The sequence below is a fragment of the Silene latifolia genome, chromosome X (genome assembly GCF_048544455.1).
Source record: "Silene latifolia isolate original U9 population chromosome X, ASM4854445v1, whole genome shotgun sequence".
In the NCBI taxonomy this organism is placed as follows: domain Eukaryota; kingdom Viridiplantae; phylum Streptophyta; class Magnoliopsida; order Caryophyllales; family Caryophyllaceae; genus Silene; species Silene latifolia.
Genome location: NC_133537.1, coordinates 86,237,726 through 86,255,908, shown reverse-complemented (window position 1 = coordinate 86,255,908; position 18,183 = coordinate 86,237,726). Strand labels below are relative to the sequence as shown.

Here is an 18,183-nt window from a genome sequence, read left to right as displayed (position 1 = left end):
GGATTTCTGAAGACGAGCGTCTTCTCTACCAGGACGCTCGGATTCTTCGACAGTCCCAAAATTTCAAATTCTCAGGTCAGATGGACGGGAGGATTTTGACGAAGACGGGCGTCTTTCCTGAAGACGAGCAAATTCCCTTGAAGACGCTCGGATTCTCCCTGTTTTACCCGGATTCAGTTCCATCCGTGCACTTGCATATCCCTTGTCATTTTTCATTCTTCAAATCCCGTGTTCTTCATTGTAGGGGCACTACTAAGGCATGAATAGCCTAGGCAATTTCTATCCCCACACTAAGCTAAAGCACTACACATCAATTAAAATCATTAGTCCCTCCCTCACTTCTCTCAAAAATGATAATTATCTTGATCAAAGCATAAAAATCCAAAAATGACAAAAAATGCAATGTAAGAATTAAAATGCGAGTTAGGGAGTTAGAAATATTTACAAATGGTGGTTTAGGGAGGACTCCGCCAAACTCTCATCCTTAGTGAGATGTCATGGGGGCATGTCCAAGGTGTTTTTGATGTTGCTCAACACCTTGAAGAAGTAGTCAAAAGCTTGTTCATTATCATGATAAAGATCTTTAATAGACCTTTGCCCTTGTTGTGCTTCATGTCGGTCTTTATTGATAGCATTACCAATATAGGGATTGAAAATCCCTTCAAATTCATCATCCCAAAGACCACAAACTTCATCTACTTGATCACTAAAGATCTCTTGAGTTGATAGAGACAATTCTCCCACTTTCCTATCTTGGCCAATGAGGCCATCCTCTTCATTGCTTGAGTTTGGTGAGCTTTTCAAGCACTCTTTATTACAATTTACTTGCTCTTTGAATGGAGCATCATCAATTTTCTTCTTCCATTGGAATTCCGACTTCTTTCTATCATCCTTCCGGCTATAATGATGAATCATAAAAGATGGTTCATGCAAACGGGGAGCTCTCATGGTCTTGTCAAGATTAAAAGTTATGCTCTCATCTCCCACTCCTAGAGTCAGCTCTCATGCTTCACATCAATCTTCTTCCATGTCAACAATGACAAAGTCCACCGGGATGAAAAATTTCCCAACTCTTATGGGAACATCTTCCCATATCCCTAATGGTGTCTTCGTCGATCTATCAGCCATTTGGAGTGTGATATTGGTGCATTTAAGCTCTCCCATCCCTAACCTTTTACTCACCGAGTACGGCATAACACTCACACTAGCCCCTAGATCACATAAGGCTTTGTTGATCATGGTGTCGCCAATGGTACACGGTATTGAGAAGCTTCCCGGATCTTTGAGTTTTGGAGGTGAACTCCCTTGAAGTTTTCCACTACTCACCTTAGTGAAGGCGATAGTCTCAAGCTTCCGGATCGACTTATTCTTTGTGAGGATGTCTTTCATGTATTTTGCATAGGCCGGCACGTGATTGATTAATTCCGTGAAAGGAATTGAGACTTCCAAATTCTTCACAATTTCCATAAATTTTCCAAGTTGGTCATCAAATTTGGGTTTGACATGATGACTCGGAAAAGGAAGTCTAATCACAATGGGCTCCTTCTCCTTGACCTTGTCTTCATTTTTCTTTGAAATTTCTTCTTTTGATGGTTCTCCATCCTTGGAGTTTTGCACAATTTCTTCTTTGTCACTAGCTTCCACAACTTCATCCTCAACTTGCTTCTTCGGTGCTTCATACCTTGTACCACTCCTCAAGTGAATGGCGCTAACCGTTTCATGTCTTGGGGGATTACTTTGAGGTGGTAATTGCCCCTTTTGTCTTTGTGAGCTTGAAGATGCTAGTTGAGTCAATTGGGTTTCCAACATTTTGGTGTGAGCTAGGATGTTGTTGATGGTGATTTCCTTTTCTTGACTATCTTTTTGCATTTGAGTGAAAAACTCTTGTTGATTCTTTTGCATTTGGAGGACCGCGTTTTGAACATCAAAACCTTGGTCATTTTGTTGATTGTATGGAGTTTGATTTTGGTAACCTTGGTTTTGGTTGTAAAAGGGTCTTTGATTTTGGTTTCTCATGGGAGATGGGGTGTATGTTGGTTGAGGGTTTTGAATATTTTGGCTTTTGTATGAGAGATTTGGATGGAATTTGGTGTTTTCATTGTAATAGTTTGAACAAGGGGTACCACTCTTGTATGCTTAGAAAGCATTCACGTGTTCATTTGTTCCCCTACATTCACTTTGGTCATGTCCCAAAGTTCCACAATTCTCACATATCCCACTTGGGATTGATGAAGATGCCGTCATGGCATTAACATGATGCTTTGGTGATTTTGAGGCTTCTTCAAGTCTAGCCATAACTTTTTCAAACTTCAAATTGATGGTATCAATGTGAGCACTAAGTTGAGCACCCAATTGAGTAATGGAGTCCACTTCATGCTTTCCTCCACTAGTAGCCTTGCAAGGTCTACTATATTGTGAGTTATGGACCGCCATTTCCTCAATTTTGTTCCAAGTTTGATTGTCATAAACTTCGGTGAACATTCCATTTGATCCCATGTTGAGAATGTTCCTTGAATCTTCATAAAGACCGTTCCAAAATTGTTGTACCAAGAACCACTCGCTAAGTCCATGATGAGGACATGAGCGACAAATTCCCTTGAATCGCTCCCAAGCTTCATACAAAGATTCTTCATCTCTTTGCTTAAAGCCCGTAATTTGAGCTCTTAGCATGTTAGTCTTTTCCGGTGGATAGAACGTTTTGTAGAAAGCTAGAGCCAAGTTCTTCCAAGAATCAATTTCGAGAGTAGCCTTATCATGGCCTTTCAACCATTGTTTCACGGTGCCAATTACAGAAAAAGGAAATCAGACCCATCGAATTTGGTCTTGAGTTACACCGGTTTGAGAAATTGCATCACAATAGTCGCAAAAAGTCTCCATATGAGAATGAGGGTCTTCACTAGGCATCCCCCCAAATTGGCTTCTTTCGACTAATTGAATAAATGTGGATTTCGCAATAAAATTTCCGGTTAGATGTTGTGGTGTGGGAGTACCATTGGGTAGGTTCTCCTCGGTGGGTACGGAATATGATGAAAACTTAGGCATTGTGGGTTGATTTTGTGTTGGATTTTGTGTTGGGTTCTCCTCACCTTCTCTTGCAAAAGGGTTGATGAACTCAACAGTATTTGGTTGAATATCTACAGCCTCACCAATACCTCTCAAAGTTCTCCTAGCAAGTCTTCTATTGGTTGTCAAACTCCTTTCCATTTCGCGATCAAAGGGTAACAAGTCACCTTGTGATCTTCTAGACATGCAAAATATCAAACAACTCGAAAACAATAAGAACAAACCTTGAGGAGTTTTACTTCCCCAAGGCAAAGAAAGACACAACTATTAACAATGTAAGTAAATCAAAATCAAGTTAACACCGTCCCCGGCAACGGCGCCATTTTTGGTCGTGTTCCCTCGTGGGGTTTATTTTTTCAGTACTTGTCGTTAGGAGCACCTAGACCAAAACACAATTTATAACTTCACCAACTACTCTGCAATTAGTAAAGAGGCAAGTAAAGGTCGGATACCAAGGGACGGGAATTGAGATGAGATATCTATTGCAACTAGTGGTGTCTAAGGGTGTCACAATTGGGGTTTGAAGTAGAAGATCACTAAACTAAATAGCAATGAAAGTAAACAAGCAAGATGAATTAAAAGGGATGTAAACAATTGATAAAAAGCACTAGGATGTCATGGGGTCATAGGGGATTCATGGGAATTGATCATACAAACATATTCTCAAGTTATAAGCAAGCAATTATTGTTGTGATGGATCGAGTTGGTTTATATCTTACAATCCTAGGAAAGTTTTGTTGGAATATGTGTCCTCCGACAATAATGCGATCACGACTGTTGATCATGATGATCACATGTTTAAGTCTCATTAAAATGAATACAATTGGGAAGTAATTATGTTATCACAATCTGGTCAACATATATCGGTAATGATTGGGTGACTAGAGTTTGACATTACTGTCGTGTGACGGTGGTGATCAGTTGACCCCCTAGGTCATACCTAAAGGGCAATACTCTTAATTGATTATTTAATTAATCGTATAATGTTACGAGTTAATTAAATTACTAGAAAATTGACGGACGATTTTGGAAGTAAAATTTACGTATCATATTGAAATGTGATTAAATAAGATACGGTCTGAGTGATTAAATTGTATAATTACTCGGATGAAATAAATTGTTTAATGTAACAATTAAATTTGAATGAATTGTTATAAATACAATCTGTTGTGATTTATAAATGGTAAAATATTTTTGGTACAAGTAATTATGATATTACTAAGTCGATTTTGTATATGACGTATTTTTAATAATACGTTGATTTTTAATAAGTTAAAAATACATAACAAATATATGTGACATGTGACATGTAACATATAGACAATTGACAAAAATAATATGGACACCATATTATGCAAAGGGCCGAAAATTAGAAGGTGTTTTAGCTAATTATAAGTTGTGTGTAATTAGTGGAAAACATAATGATTAACTAGAGGTCTAGCCATGCAAGCCTATGAACATTGTTAAGAGCAACAAGTCCATGCATTGGCTTCCCTTTCCTTCTCCTCTTACACGGTTTTGGGAAGAAAAATGTGATCATTGTTTTTCTTTTATTTTGCCTAATAATATACTAAAGGTAGTGTATTATTTTCATTCTCATTCCATCATCCAAAAATATTGTTTTAGAGAGAAGAAAAATCCTCCTAATTATCTCTCTAAAAACCGAAATACATAAGAAGTTTATAAATATTTTGGTTCCATTTTTCTACCTTGATTAATATTATAACTAGTACTTGTAATATTAATTTTAATTAAGAGGAGCCTTGGGTATAATACATAGGGAGAGATCTTACACTTAGATCTTTGTTCTTCCATTGGAAAAGCTCAAGAACAAGAAGAGAAAGGAGATCTCTCTTGTGCCCTAATAGCCGAAATTTACAATGTATGGACATGATTTCTCCTCTATTTATATTATTGTTTGCATGCATAAGATCCGTAATTAATTTTATGACAAATTATTTTGACATATAAGAATATGTTAACATGTATATGAATCTACATTTCCTTCAATCGGTATCAAGAGCCACGGTTGTTTGCATGCAAATTGGTTAAAAGTTTTTCCGAGTTATATGAATAACAAAATAAAACTTGTAAAATTTGTGTTATTATGATATATCACGAAATAATTATATGCATGTTAATATTTCTGGTCCTAAAGTGTTTTATGATATTTTGGTTAATTTTTCGGATTTTTATTGTTCATATTTAATAATAATGACATTTAAATGTGATTTTATGAGTAAAAATGTCATTTTTGGTCGAAAATTAGCTATACTTCGAATTTTCACTTGGTTTTTGGATATGTTGTCACATATATTATTTTGAGATAACCTGTAATTTTTCATAATTTTTGCACTTGTTATGCTCGAAAAATGAATTTTTCATTATTAAATATGGATTTAAGAGAAAAATAGGTTAATATGAGTTAAATTTCGAATCTGGTCATAGAAACTTTATATGTTGTCACATGCAATTTTACAAGATATGTGTAAAATAATTGGCTATAAAGAAGTCTTTTAGCATGATTTATGAATTTTTGAAGAAAAATGACATAAATAGTGACATTATTAGTGAAAATTAATAAAATATATTCTATGACTTAGGAAAAACGTCTAATGTTGAATTTTATTGTATTTTTCAGATCTAAAATTGAAAAGTTAATGAAAATAATTTTTCCATGTTTTTATGATTATTTTATTAAATATCGATAAACCGCAACATTGTTTTTCCTAAAATTTTCAAATTTTTAACCTAAGATTTTGAACATTATGAGTGTCATGGAATTTTTCCAGAATGTTCATGAATTTAAATTTCAAATTTTGAATTTATTTGAAATTTTGTGATTTATTTGAAGTTTAATAGCTTATTTTTGTAATTTTGGTCCTTTTATGAACAATTTTGTAAATAAAAGTTAATTATGGTCAAATTACTAGTGGAGACTATATTTTGAGTCCTAAGAGGTTAGGGTAATTAACTTATGCATAAATATGAGTTTATGCATTTTTGTGATTATAAAATGTTGAAATCACGCAAATCAGTAAAAACCGAGTAATATATGATATTGGCTAATTAAAGGCGATTTAGCATAAAAATTGAGCATGTTCATACATATTATAATGCTGCATTTTTCTTTATGATTGTCATAATTTTAATTTATGTAATTTTGAATTATGTAATTTACTTAGTATGGCCTTAGATTTTTAATTGGTATTTCCCGAAATGTATGGGAATATCGATTCGGTTGTAATCTTTTATTGTGATCTCGTATCACCGTTTTGTAATTTAATAGATTTATTTTATTTTAGTTACAAATGTATAATAGGAAATTATGTAATTTATTATGTAATTTTATTCATTCCGGAGTTCCAAAAGACGGATTTCTTCAAGAATGGCGATACATAAAGACGGTGTTACCTCGAGATGTGTGCCACAACCGAAGTTCAAGGGACCAATGGAGTTGGTTTCCGAATATGTAATAGATTAATAGTTTTTCTATTTTAGGAAAGGCCATACTAGGATTCATTTACTTTTATGCTTGCATTTTATTTTATGTCACATGCATCGCTAAATCGCCATAACTAAACATGCATTGTTATTTTATCGAGTTTATCGACCGTGTCAATTAGAATTATCGTAGTTCACCGCTTTAGTTCACTTAAAACGTGATAGATAATAAATTGACATGACCTCTCGCTAAAACTATCAATTGAGACATAGCCTTACCAAATAGTAGAAACCATGAAAACCTATTTCGCGAGGGAGTGCACTCGGCTACCCCGGGGTACAAACCTTGTTACGTAGGGGAAGTGGGTGATAAATGTCTAATCCACCGAATTCATGTTGATGAGGGTTTCATCGGCTACCCCGTGCCTAAGTTAATGTGGGTTTGGATAATGGACACATTTATTCGAAATTTGGATTGAACTCAACAAAAGTAATTAATAAGGGTTTCATCGGCTACCCCGTGCCCTTATTGATGTGTTTTGGGCTATAGATAAATATTAGAGTAATTTTATCGACCAAGAGTTCTAAAAGTAGAATCGATTAAAAGGTTAATCCACCGAGTTATATTGATGAGGGTTTCATCGGCTACCCCGTGCCTAAGTCGATATGAATTTGGGTCTTGGAATCATTTATTCTAGTTGGGTAGAGGTCACTAGAAAAATGCATAAAACTTGTTTAAATCATTCATTTTTACGAGTATAATTAAAACGACAATTGTTTTACTCCTTATATTTTGTTTTGTAGACCACTTCTTATTCATAACAAATGGCAACACCAACTCCTAATGCTACACCACTCGCTACTTCATCTTGGCTCCGAACCTTTATGGATCGATATAAACTTGAAAAGAATGGGTCAAATTTCTCCGAGTGGGATGCCCAACTCAAATTAGCCGCCGAGGGTGACGACAAGCTTCGTTACCTTACCGAGGCCTCTCCACCCGAGCCCTCCACTAGGTCCACCGCGGCCACTAGGGAAGCCTATGAGGCTTACCAAAAGGAGTCCGCCGCAATGAAAAATGTCTTAATATTTGCGATGGAGGCGGAACTCCAAAGGAGAGCCTTCAAAATGGGCAATGCTAATGAGATTTACTCCAAACTTGTGACCATGTTTTCACAAACTCCGCGGATCGTCCAATATGAGGCGGCCGCGGCATTCTTTGATCTCGACTTCAAAGAGGGCCAAAAGGTTAGCCCTCATGTGCTCAAACTCATGGAGCTTGTCGAGACCTTGAAAATTCAAAAGGTTGAAATCCCCAAAGAACTCATCGTAGATAGGATTCTACACTCCTTGTCTAAGGTCAAGGCATATGTGCAATTCCGGGTGAATTTCAATATGCAAGACAAGGATGTGTCTCTTGAGGAGTTGCACAAGTTACTTGTGCAAGCCGAAAGGGACATGGGGTTAAATGTGAACCCTCCCAAGGATGTGCTTAACATAAGCACAAAGAGTAAGGGGAAGTTCAAGAAGAATGGGAGAAAGGGTGAAAAGCAAGCTCCCACATTCACCAAAGCTAAGTCTTGTGAAGCTAGCACCTCCAAAGTCAAGAAGGGTCCTCTTGACAAATGCCATTATTGTAATGGCATGGGACATTGGAAGAGAAATTGTTCCAAATACCTTGGTGATATCAAAGCTGGAAAGATCACTCCAGTAGGTAAATGACTAACCTTCTTTTATGTTTCTAAATTCAACTATGGTATTATGATGCAAAGTTGTGATAATGTATCTCCCTTTTTATTGTAAATAGGGCCTCCACCAAGCAAAGACAAAGGAAAAGAAAAACAAGCATGATAAACCATGGAGAAGCTAAGGATAGCTCTTGTGGAGCTTTGTTTTTCATTGTCTTATTTTAAGTTATGCTTTGAATTTTTAGAACTTTAGTTTCCGTGTTCGACATGGAAAGGTATTTTGGATGATGATTTGTATTTTGGATGATAGTGACTTGGTTTGCAACCCAAGTCACCCGTTTATCATTTATCCTTTTAATGTTCTAAAATTCATCTTTAAAATGCTTGCGTTTTGAAACATAAGATTATTCACTTAAAGTGATCTAATAGACAAATATAATGACCGGTTTCATTATATGTCCACATGCTTAAGGCGTGTGTATGATCACTTATAAAGTGATTTTGAGTCTATGAACTCTCCTAAAGGTATGTCAATCACCAAGTATACATATGAATACAATAACTATTAGTCTAATCTATGAGATAGTTCTCCTTATACTTCAACATCATTAATTTGTGTCTCATATGCTATCTTTGAATGTTTAGTGTATTCATTCTAAAGATAGAGTGGGAGAAAAATGAGGACACAACACACAAGGCAAGATATAATTGTGTACTTGTGTAAATGAAGATCTACGCAAAAGAGAATGATTTGAATGAAGGCATATCTATTTACATAGTATACCAAATAGATGATTTGAATGAAGGTATATCTATTTACATAGTATACCAAATAGATGAGATCTATAGTCTCAAGTTAGTTCTAAATGACTTAAGAGACCAAGTGAAGTAATCATAAAAGTTTATTCTCAAGATTACTACACGAGGAGACCAAAAGAAGTTTTGGAAGAAAAATGACTAATGTAAAGTCTTAACAAGCTTTTGACTAAGGTTATGAATCAATTGACCAATAGTTTCAATCATGAGTTTTACTTAAGAGCCTAAATGAATCATAGTAACATACTATTTATGATCAAGTTGCAAAGATTGATATTCCGATATCTTCAATAGCCAACGTTTTAACCACGCAAATGTCATTGTTTAACCTCGCTATGAAATGGTTAAACCTCCTTCCGAAAGGGTATTCCAAAGGACCTATTCTAAATATTATTTGTATTTGAATAATGACATTGCTACACATCATTATCAATGAGTGTGTTAGAGATTTAAAATCTCTTTCCGTAAGGTTGAGATGAGACCACTTCAAAATAGGCATTTTGAAAGGATATGATGGGAACATATATGGTTTTATCCTAGTAACTTGGCAAAGCGATTTATATTTATATTCTTGACAAATTTCGATTGAGAAGTCAATTTTGAAATATGTGGAATTGAGTGGGAGTCAAGAAATTCTCATGTGAAGACATGGAATTTAGTGGGAGCTATCATCCTTGAATGTATAAAACTCATTACTCATTAAAGAATGACGAGCTAATACCTTCTTTCATAAAGAAGCTTTTGAGTTTTCAATTCTGGATGAAAATGGACAATGATGAATCCAATTACATCATGAGATGTTGGATTAGTATTAAAGAGATACACATCGTATCAACATTTACATAGGTTATTCATATGAATGAAAAATGGGATTACCATTAGCAAATCATGGTAGTTCATTGAACCCGAGAACGGTTGATCTCATGATTATTAGTAACTAATGTTTCCGCCATTAGAATAATCATGTACATGTCCAATTATGAATCATATGCATAAGAGCATGATGATTGACTTGGTGAGCCATAATAAAAACGTCATGAATTCTCGAGTAGAATCCGATGAGCGATTTCAGTGTTTGACGGAATGTTCTATTATGTTTCAAGAAGTTGCACATATTATAGAAAATCCGAGAACAATATGAGGATTTATGAGAATCCCAATTCTTTCAAGCCTAGAAAGAGAAATGAGAAGTTTTTGGAAAGATGCTTGGTTGAATAAGAGGTTATTCAATAACAATCTTTCCTAGTAAAAGCTAGGACTTATGAGAAGTGCTATGCTAAATAATCTTGTCAATTGTTACAAGATTCTACAAAACATATACCTAGTGCATTGTGTGTGGATGAAATACTTGATCGGTGCAAGTTGTATTATTCATAGCAAATTCGTTCGTTATGAGATGATCGATAAGAAAGTTCTTTCAAGTTAAAGAACCGAAACCAAGGTTGGGAACCTTGATGTGTGCTTGGTAAGATTCATGTTATGAGAGAGAACATGAATGAAAAGGAAGAAGCAAGTGTAAGAAGTTTGAACACATGGACACATGGGATGTTAAACTTCTATTGCAATCAATGAGTGTTTACACTTATGATAAACATCACAAGGTTGTAATATGATATTGACTACCCGAGTGTGATGTCGACATTTGTCGTTTGAGTTATTATTAACTCACCTTGTACATTGTTACATCCAAACGGGTTGTGGAGACAATTGAACCCCGTTAAAGTGAACATGGATTAACATTGTTTTGCCCATAGTTACTTATATGAGGTGACGTCTCGAAGTGACTAGAGTGTGAGGCGATTGATGGCAAGTTCAAGTGCCATACAGTCATGTGAGATGACTAGTCGATCACATAGGCAGATTGTTAGGAACATTTTGTCGGGCCAAATGACCGCTTATAGAGTTCTGGCAAATTTATACAGCCTGGTCGTGGCGAGAGCTACTATAGTATTCAAATGAGTCGATTCTTTTGACTAAAGACTATTCGCCTAAGATGGCACAGTTTCAGATTAACTTTGATTTGTGTTACTACGACCTTCGTAAATGGGGTCAAATGGGCATATTTTGGGTTATGATGGCTGTGGCTAGTCGAAGGGAATGAGTGCGATAGGAATTGTCCACCCCTAGTCGGGGTTATAACAATATCTCGGGGCCACTCGAGGAGTAATGAATCGAAATGCGTGGCCACGCTCGGAAGGTATCCGAGTGGATAAATCCGGTCAATCGCTTATTCTCCGGATCGAGGAAACCACTCTCGATATGATCACTTGCAAGTACGACCTGAAAGACACCTTGCATTGAGTGGGAGATAGTAATAGGACAAGAGAATTGGTGACGCACACTTGTCGAGGACAAGTGGGAGATTGTTGGAATATGTGTCCTCCGACAATAATGCGATCACGACTGTTGATCATGATGATCACATGTTTAAGTCTCATTAAAATGAATACAATTGGGAAGTAATTATGTTACTGTCAACTGGTCAACATATATCGGTAATGATTGGCTGACTAGAGTTTGACATTACTGTCGTGTGACGGTGGTGATCAGTTGACCCCTAGGTCATACCTAAAGGGCAATACTCTTAATTGATTATTTAATTAATCGTATAATGTTACGAGTTAATTAAATTACTAGAAAATTGACGGACGATTTTGGAAGTAAAATTTACGTATCATATTGAAATGTGATTAAATAAGATACGATTAAAGTGATTAAATTGTATAATTACTCGGATGAAATAAATTGTTTAATGTAACAATTAAATTTGAATGAATTGTTATAAATACAATCTGTTGTGATTTATAAATGGTAAAATATTTTTGGTACAAGTAATTATGATATTACTAAGTCGATTTTGTATATGACGTATTTTTAATAATACGTTGATTTTTAATAAGTTAAAAATACATAACAAATATATGTGACATGTGACATGTAACATATAGACAATTGACAAAAATAATATGGACACCATATTATGCAAAGGGCCGAAAATTAGAAGGTGTTTTAGCTAATTATAAGTTGTGTGTAATTAGTGGAAAACATAATGATTAACTAGAGGTCTAGCCATGCAAGCCTATGAACATTGTTAAGAGCAACAAGTCCATGCATTGGCTTCCCTTTCCTTCTCCTCTTACACGGTTTTGGGAAGAAAAATGTGATCATTGTTTTTCTTTTATTTTGCCTAATAATATACTAAAGGTAGTGTATTATTTTCATTCTCATTCCATCATCCAAAAATATTGTTTTAGAGAGAAGAAAAATCCTCCTAATTATCTCTCTAAAAACCGAAATACATAAGAAGTTTATAAATATTTTGGTTCCATTTTTCTACCTTGATTAATATTATAACTAGTACTTGTAATATTAATTTTAATTAAGAGGAGCCTTGGGTATAATACATAGGGAGAGATCTTACACTTAGATCTTTGTTCTTCCATTGGAAAAGCTCAAGAACAAGAAGAGAAAGGAGATCTCTCTTGTGCCCTAATAGCCGAAATTTACAATGTATGGACATGATTTCTCCTCTATTTATATTATTGTTTGCATGCATAAGATCCGTAATTAATTTTATGACAAATTATTTTGACATATAAGAATATGTTAACATGTATATGAATCTACATTTCCTTCAAGTTTGGGTCCCGGAGCCGAATCTATTAGATTGTACAACACCTACAAGTCGACTTAATCTTCCCTACTCAACAATATGCATGGTCTAATGAGACTCGAGTTGGTTTATGTCTTACAAGTCTCATTGAAAAGATAGGTGATGGGTAAAAAATGCAAGGATTCATAGGCTCACATTTCATCAAATATAACATGTCCATAAGTTGAGATCACAACAAGCAAGCAAATAAACTATGAAAGCATATTAATTTAAGCATGAATCATTCCCCATGTTGGTTTCCCCTAATTACCCATTAACCCTAACTAAGGAAACTACTCACTCATTATCATGTTGAACATGCTAGCAAGGTTGTCAATCATACCAACAAAGTGAAACATGATGAATAAATGAAGATAATTAACAATAATTAAAAAGGGATTAAGAGAATTATACCTACTAATGATTCCAATAATAAAGCTAAGAATAAAAGAAGTACTTGATGCTTGATTGGATGGTTGTCAATCTCCCAATAATAACCCAAATAATCTTCAATTACCCAAAATAAAGGATGAACAAGAGAGAGATTAAGGAAATAAAACTTGTATTAAAACTTGATTAAATGTTGATTACAAGATTAAAGAGAGATTTGATTGATATTAACTACACTAAAGATTGCTAAGAAGAACATGCTCTTCTAATTAGACTAATGGGGTATTTATAGTGGGGATTAGGTACATAAATTAGGGTCAACTAAGGGCTTAAATGACGATTAAGTCCCTTGTTGAGGAATCGCCGGTCTCTAGGGAGACTCCGATCTCTAGAAAAATATGTGCATCCTTCCTTGAAGCTTGTAGAAGACGAAATGGGACTGTCTGGGAATCCGGGCGTCTTTAGCACGGGACGGGCGGATTTGGCAGCTTCTGGACGGGCGTCCAGAAGGGAAAGACGGGCGTCTTTGGGTGGTTTTGGCCGGGCGTCCAGCTGAGGAAGACGCTCGGATTGTGGGGTGAAGACGGTCGTCTTCTAGGCAATCCACACGGATTGTCAGGCAGTCTCGTTCCTTCTTCTTTTCTTCCTTTTTATTCATAAAATCCTTGAGGATTTCCTCGGGGATGCAAGGATCTTTTCTCATCATTGCCCATCTACTATAGTATGTTCAAAGGCCTTCTAATCTTGTCTCTCCTTGATGCTTGGTCATTGAATTCAATCAATTTAGCCTTTTTTCGCCATGAAAATGCAATGTTTGCGCTCCTTTCCTACCAAGGACACAAAACCTCAAAGAATATGCAAAACAAAGAACTAAAGACAATAAATGACCCAAATATGCACTAAAAAGCATGGGAACAAGGCTAATTCGGGGACTAAATATGCTCTAATTATGGTCACATCAAGCTAGAGATTCATGGCTACGTTCTTTTATGGACAAATATGTTTTAAAAGCCGATGGTAGTAATTTTAAAGATTGGGAGAAACAACTTTGATTAGCTGCCGCAGGTGATGGCAAATTACGCTACCTTGTCGATCCCTCTCCCCCTTCGCCTAGTACCAGGGCCACTGCCGATGTAAGGGAGGCTTATTCTAATTATCAAAAGGAATCCGCTGCAATTAAAAATGTTTTGATTTTTTCAATGGGTAATCCTCTTAAAGATACTTGTAATTACTGTAATAACAAGGGACATTGGAGGCGTAATTGCACGAAATACTAGGATGACATCAAAGCTGGCATTGTGAAGCCAACATGTAATTTCTCAACCGAATATTTTATGATAGACATAAATTATGCTTCAAATACAACTTGGGTATTATATACTGGTTATGGTTCTCACTTGTGCAATCATTTGAAGGGCCTAAAAAGCATAAGAAAGTTAAACAAGGGTAATGTTGATCTCCGAATGGGTAACGGGTCTATAGTAGTCGTCGTCTTAGTAGGAACTTATGTACTTAACTTAGCTTCGGGGTTGCAGTTGTTTCTTAATAATTGTTATTTTGTACCGACGTTGTCTAGGAATATAATATCAGTATCTGTGTTAGACACGGAAGGTTTTTCTTTTGTAATTAAAGACAAACGCTGTATTTTTTTCCCTTAATGGAATTGTATATAGCGAAGCAATTTCAATCAATGGTATTTATATTCTACATACTTGCAACGATGTTTATCATTTAGATAATAAAAGACTCAAAACAGGTGATCCCGATCAATCTTATTTATGGCACTGTCGATTAGGACACATTAACGAGAAACGCATTAAAAGACTAGTGTCGACTAGTATAATTAAATCTTTTGATTTCGAATCATTTGGTACATGCGAATCTTGTCTTCTTGGCAAGATGACACGTTCACCTTTTCTGGGAAAAGGATCTCGAGCTAGTGAGTTGTTGGGTTTAATACACACCGATGTATGTGGTCTAATGACAGTCACTCCTAGAGGTAATTATGACTATTTCATTACTTTTACCGATGACATGAGTAGATATGGGTATATCTACTTAATGAGGTATAAACGTGAAGCTTTTGATAAGTTCAAAGAGTTTCAGAATGAAGTAGAAAACCAATTAAATAAGAAGATTAAAGCATTACGATCAGATCGTGGTGGAGAGTATTTAAGCAATGACTTTAGAGATCACCTTAAGGACTGTGGTATTGTATCCCTGTTAACTCCTCCTGGCACACCACAGTTAAATGGCGTGGCTGAAAGTAGGAATCGAACTTTATTAGATATGGTCCGATCAATGATGAGTCAAATTGAGTTACCTATGTCATTTTGGGGTTTTGCCATTTCATCTGCTATACGCTCACTTAATCAAAGTCCCACTAAAACAACTGATAAAACTCCATATGAGATATAGAAAGGGAAAGTCCCGAATTCACGATACATGAAAGTATGGGGTTGTGATGCTTATGTCAAGAGCAAGTCTGACGATAATCTTGCACCTCGTTCTGAAAAATGTATTTTTGTAGGCTACCCTAAGGAAACTTGTGGATATTACTTCTACAATAGCAGCGAGAACAAAGTGTTTGTGGCTCGTGAAGCTGTCTTTCTAGAAAAAGAGTTTATTTCTAGAAGACAGAGTGGGAGAAAATTTGAACATGATGAAGTTCAAGAGCCACAAACTGATGTGACAGTACTGGAAGATGTTCCTTTTACGTCTGAATCGGTTATTGTTCCTTCTGAACCTAGGAGGTCTGAGAGGGTTAGTCGCCAACCTAATGGATACCTTGGTGTTATCGAGGAAGATAGTGACTATGAGGTTTTACTTTTGGAAAGTGATGAACCTAAGACCTACAAAGCAGCTATTACTAGTTCTGACTCTAAGCTATGGCTCGAGGCCATGCAATCCGAAATGGATTCCATGTACGAAAATCAGGTTTGGGACCCGGTTTACTTACCTAAATATATTCGACCTCTTCAGTGTAAGTGGATATTCAAGATTAAAATCGGCATGGATGGACATAAAGATGTCTACAAAGCTAGATTGGTGGCAAAAGGTTTCACCTAGGTTCATGGTTTACATTATGATGAAACTTTTGCACCAGTTGCTATGCTTAGATCTGATCGGATAATGTTAGCGATTGTTGCATTTCATGATTATGAGATATGGCAAATGGATGTCAAAACCGCTTTCCTAAACGGCTTTCTGGAAGAGGAAGTGTTCATGACACAACCTGAAGGTTTTGTGGATCCTAAAAATCCTAACAAAGTATGCAAACTTAAGAGATCCATTTATGGTCTTAAGCAAGCATCAAGGAGTTAGAATCATCGTTTTGATCATGTTATTAAACAAAATGGCTTTTCTCGAAGTGCTGAGGAACCATGTTTATACATGAACTTTAGTGGGAGTAAAACTGTTTTCTTACTTCTTTATGTGGACGACATAGTACTAATTGGGAATGATGCAGATATGCTTGCTTCTGTCATGAAGTGGTTAGGAAATCACTTCCAAATGAAAGATTTGGGAGAAGCTCAGCGCATCTTGGGTATCCGGATCTATAGGGATAGATCCAAAAGGATATTAGCTTTGAGTCAAGAAGCCTATATCGATAAGATTCTTAACCGATTCAATATGAAAAACTCTAAGAGAGGTTTTCTACCTATAGGCAGTGGGATTACTTTGAATAAGTCACAATGTCCTAATGAGCCTAAGGATATTGAACGCATGAAATCGATTCCCTATGCTTCTGCTGTTGGATCGATCATGTATGTTATGATGTGTTCTCGTCGTGACATCTCGTATGCTTTGAGTATGACGAGTCGTTTTCAGAAAACTCCAGGTGAGAGTCACTGGATAGCCGTCAAGAATATTCTGAAGTACTTGAGAAGGACTAAGGATTCATTCTTAGTGTTTGGAGGAGAATCTGAATTACGTATAGAAGGTTATACGGATGCTAGTTTCCAAACCGACAGGGATGATTTGAAATCCCAGGCTGGTTTTGTCTTTTTGTTGAACGGAGGGGCGGTTTGCTGGAGAAGTTTTAATGAGTCTATGACTGATGATTCTACAATGGAAGCTGAGTACATTGCAGCCTCTAAAGCTGCAAAGGAAGCTGTTTGGATTAAGCAATTCTTAGAGGGGCTGAAAGTAGTTTCGACCGCCGAGGATCCTATCACTTTGTATTGTGATAACAGTGGTGCGATTTTTCAAGCAAAAGAGCCCAAGTCTAGTAACAAGTCTAGACACGTACTTAGGAAATTTCATGAAATTAGAGATTTAATTGAAAGGAAGGAAATTACAGTCTGTAAGGTTGGGACAGCTGATAACATCGCTGATCCTTTACCCAAGCCATTGTCTCAAGCTAAACATGATAGTCATGTAGATTCGATGGGATTGAGACAAATGCCAAAACTGTTGTAAATTATATGATATGTAATAATTAAGATATTGTATTTATTATTTCATATATGATAATTATATTTATCGTTGTATTCAGTTTTATATCTGAATTTTAAATACATTGTTTTTATCCAAATAGGTTGTAGTGACAATGTCGAACCCTATTAAAGTGAACTGGATTAACATTGTATTTTGTCCCTAGTTACTTAATGAGGTGACGTCTCGGAGGGACTAGATTGTAAGGTGATAGATGACAAGTTCGACTGTCATATGGTCATAGTGATGGCTAGTCGATTACGTAGGCAGATTGTGAGACAATTTGTCGGACAGTGATCGTTTATAGAATCTTTTTGTTGCTAGGTCGTAGCGAGGATTTCTATTTATTCCTACGAGTGAATTCTTTAGACTGCTGATATTTGTCTGAGTTGTTATGGTTTTTCGGTGGCTTAGGTTTTTGTTCTAGGTCGTGCCGTAAAAGGAGGCCGATGGGCATTTACTGGGTCATTGTGATCTGTATCGAACAGAGAAAATAGGTCAACAAGAATGTCCATTTAAGTCATATTTTATCTCAAGGCCACTCGAGGAGAGGTGAAGGGAAATGCGTGGCCACGCTCGGATGAGATCTATAGTAGATTATCCTTTCAGACAGTCATTCTCCTAATCGAGGAAATCACTTTATGATATGATCACGTGCAATAAGGACCTAAAAGACATCTTGCATTGAGTGGG

At 36.1% G+C, this 18,183-nt stretch overlaps 1 non-coding gene across 1 annotated transcript; it reads left to right on the top strand.

The window, feature by feature from the left end:
- Positions 1 to 2,563: 2,563 nt before the first annotated feature.
- On the top strand, positions 2,564 to 2,670 carry LOC141625796 (small nucleolar RNA R71). Its single transcript, XR_012535550.1, has one exon. It is a non-coding gene; the product is annotated as a small nucleolar RNA R71 (small nucleolar RNA).
- The last annotated feature ends 15,513 nt before the right edge of the window (positions 2,671 to 18,183 follow it).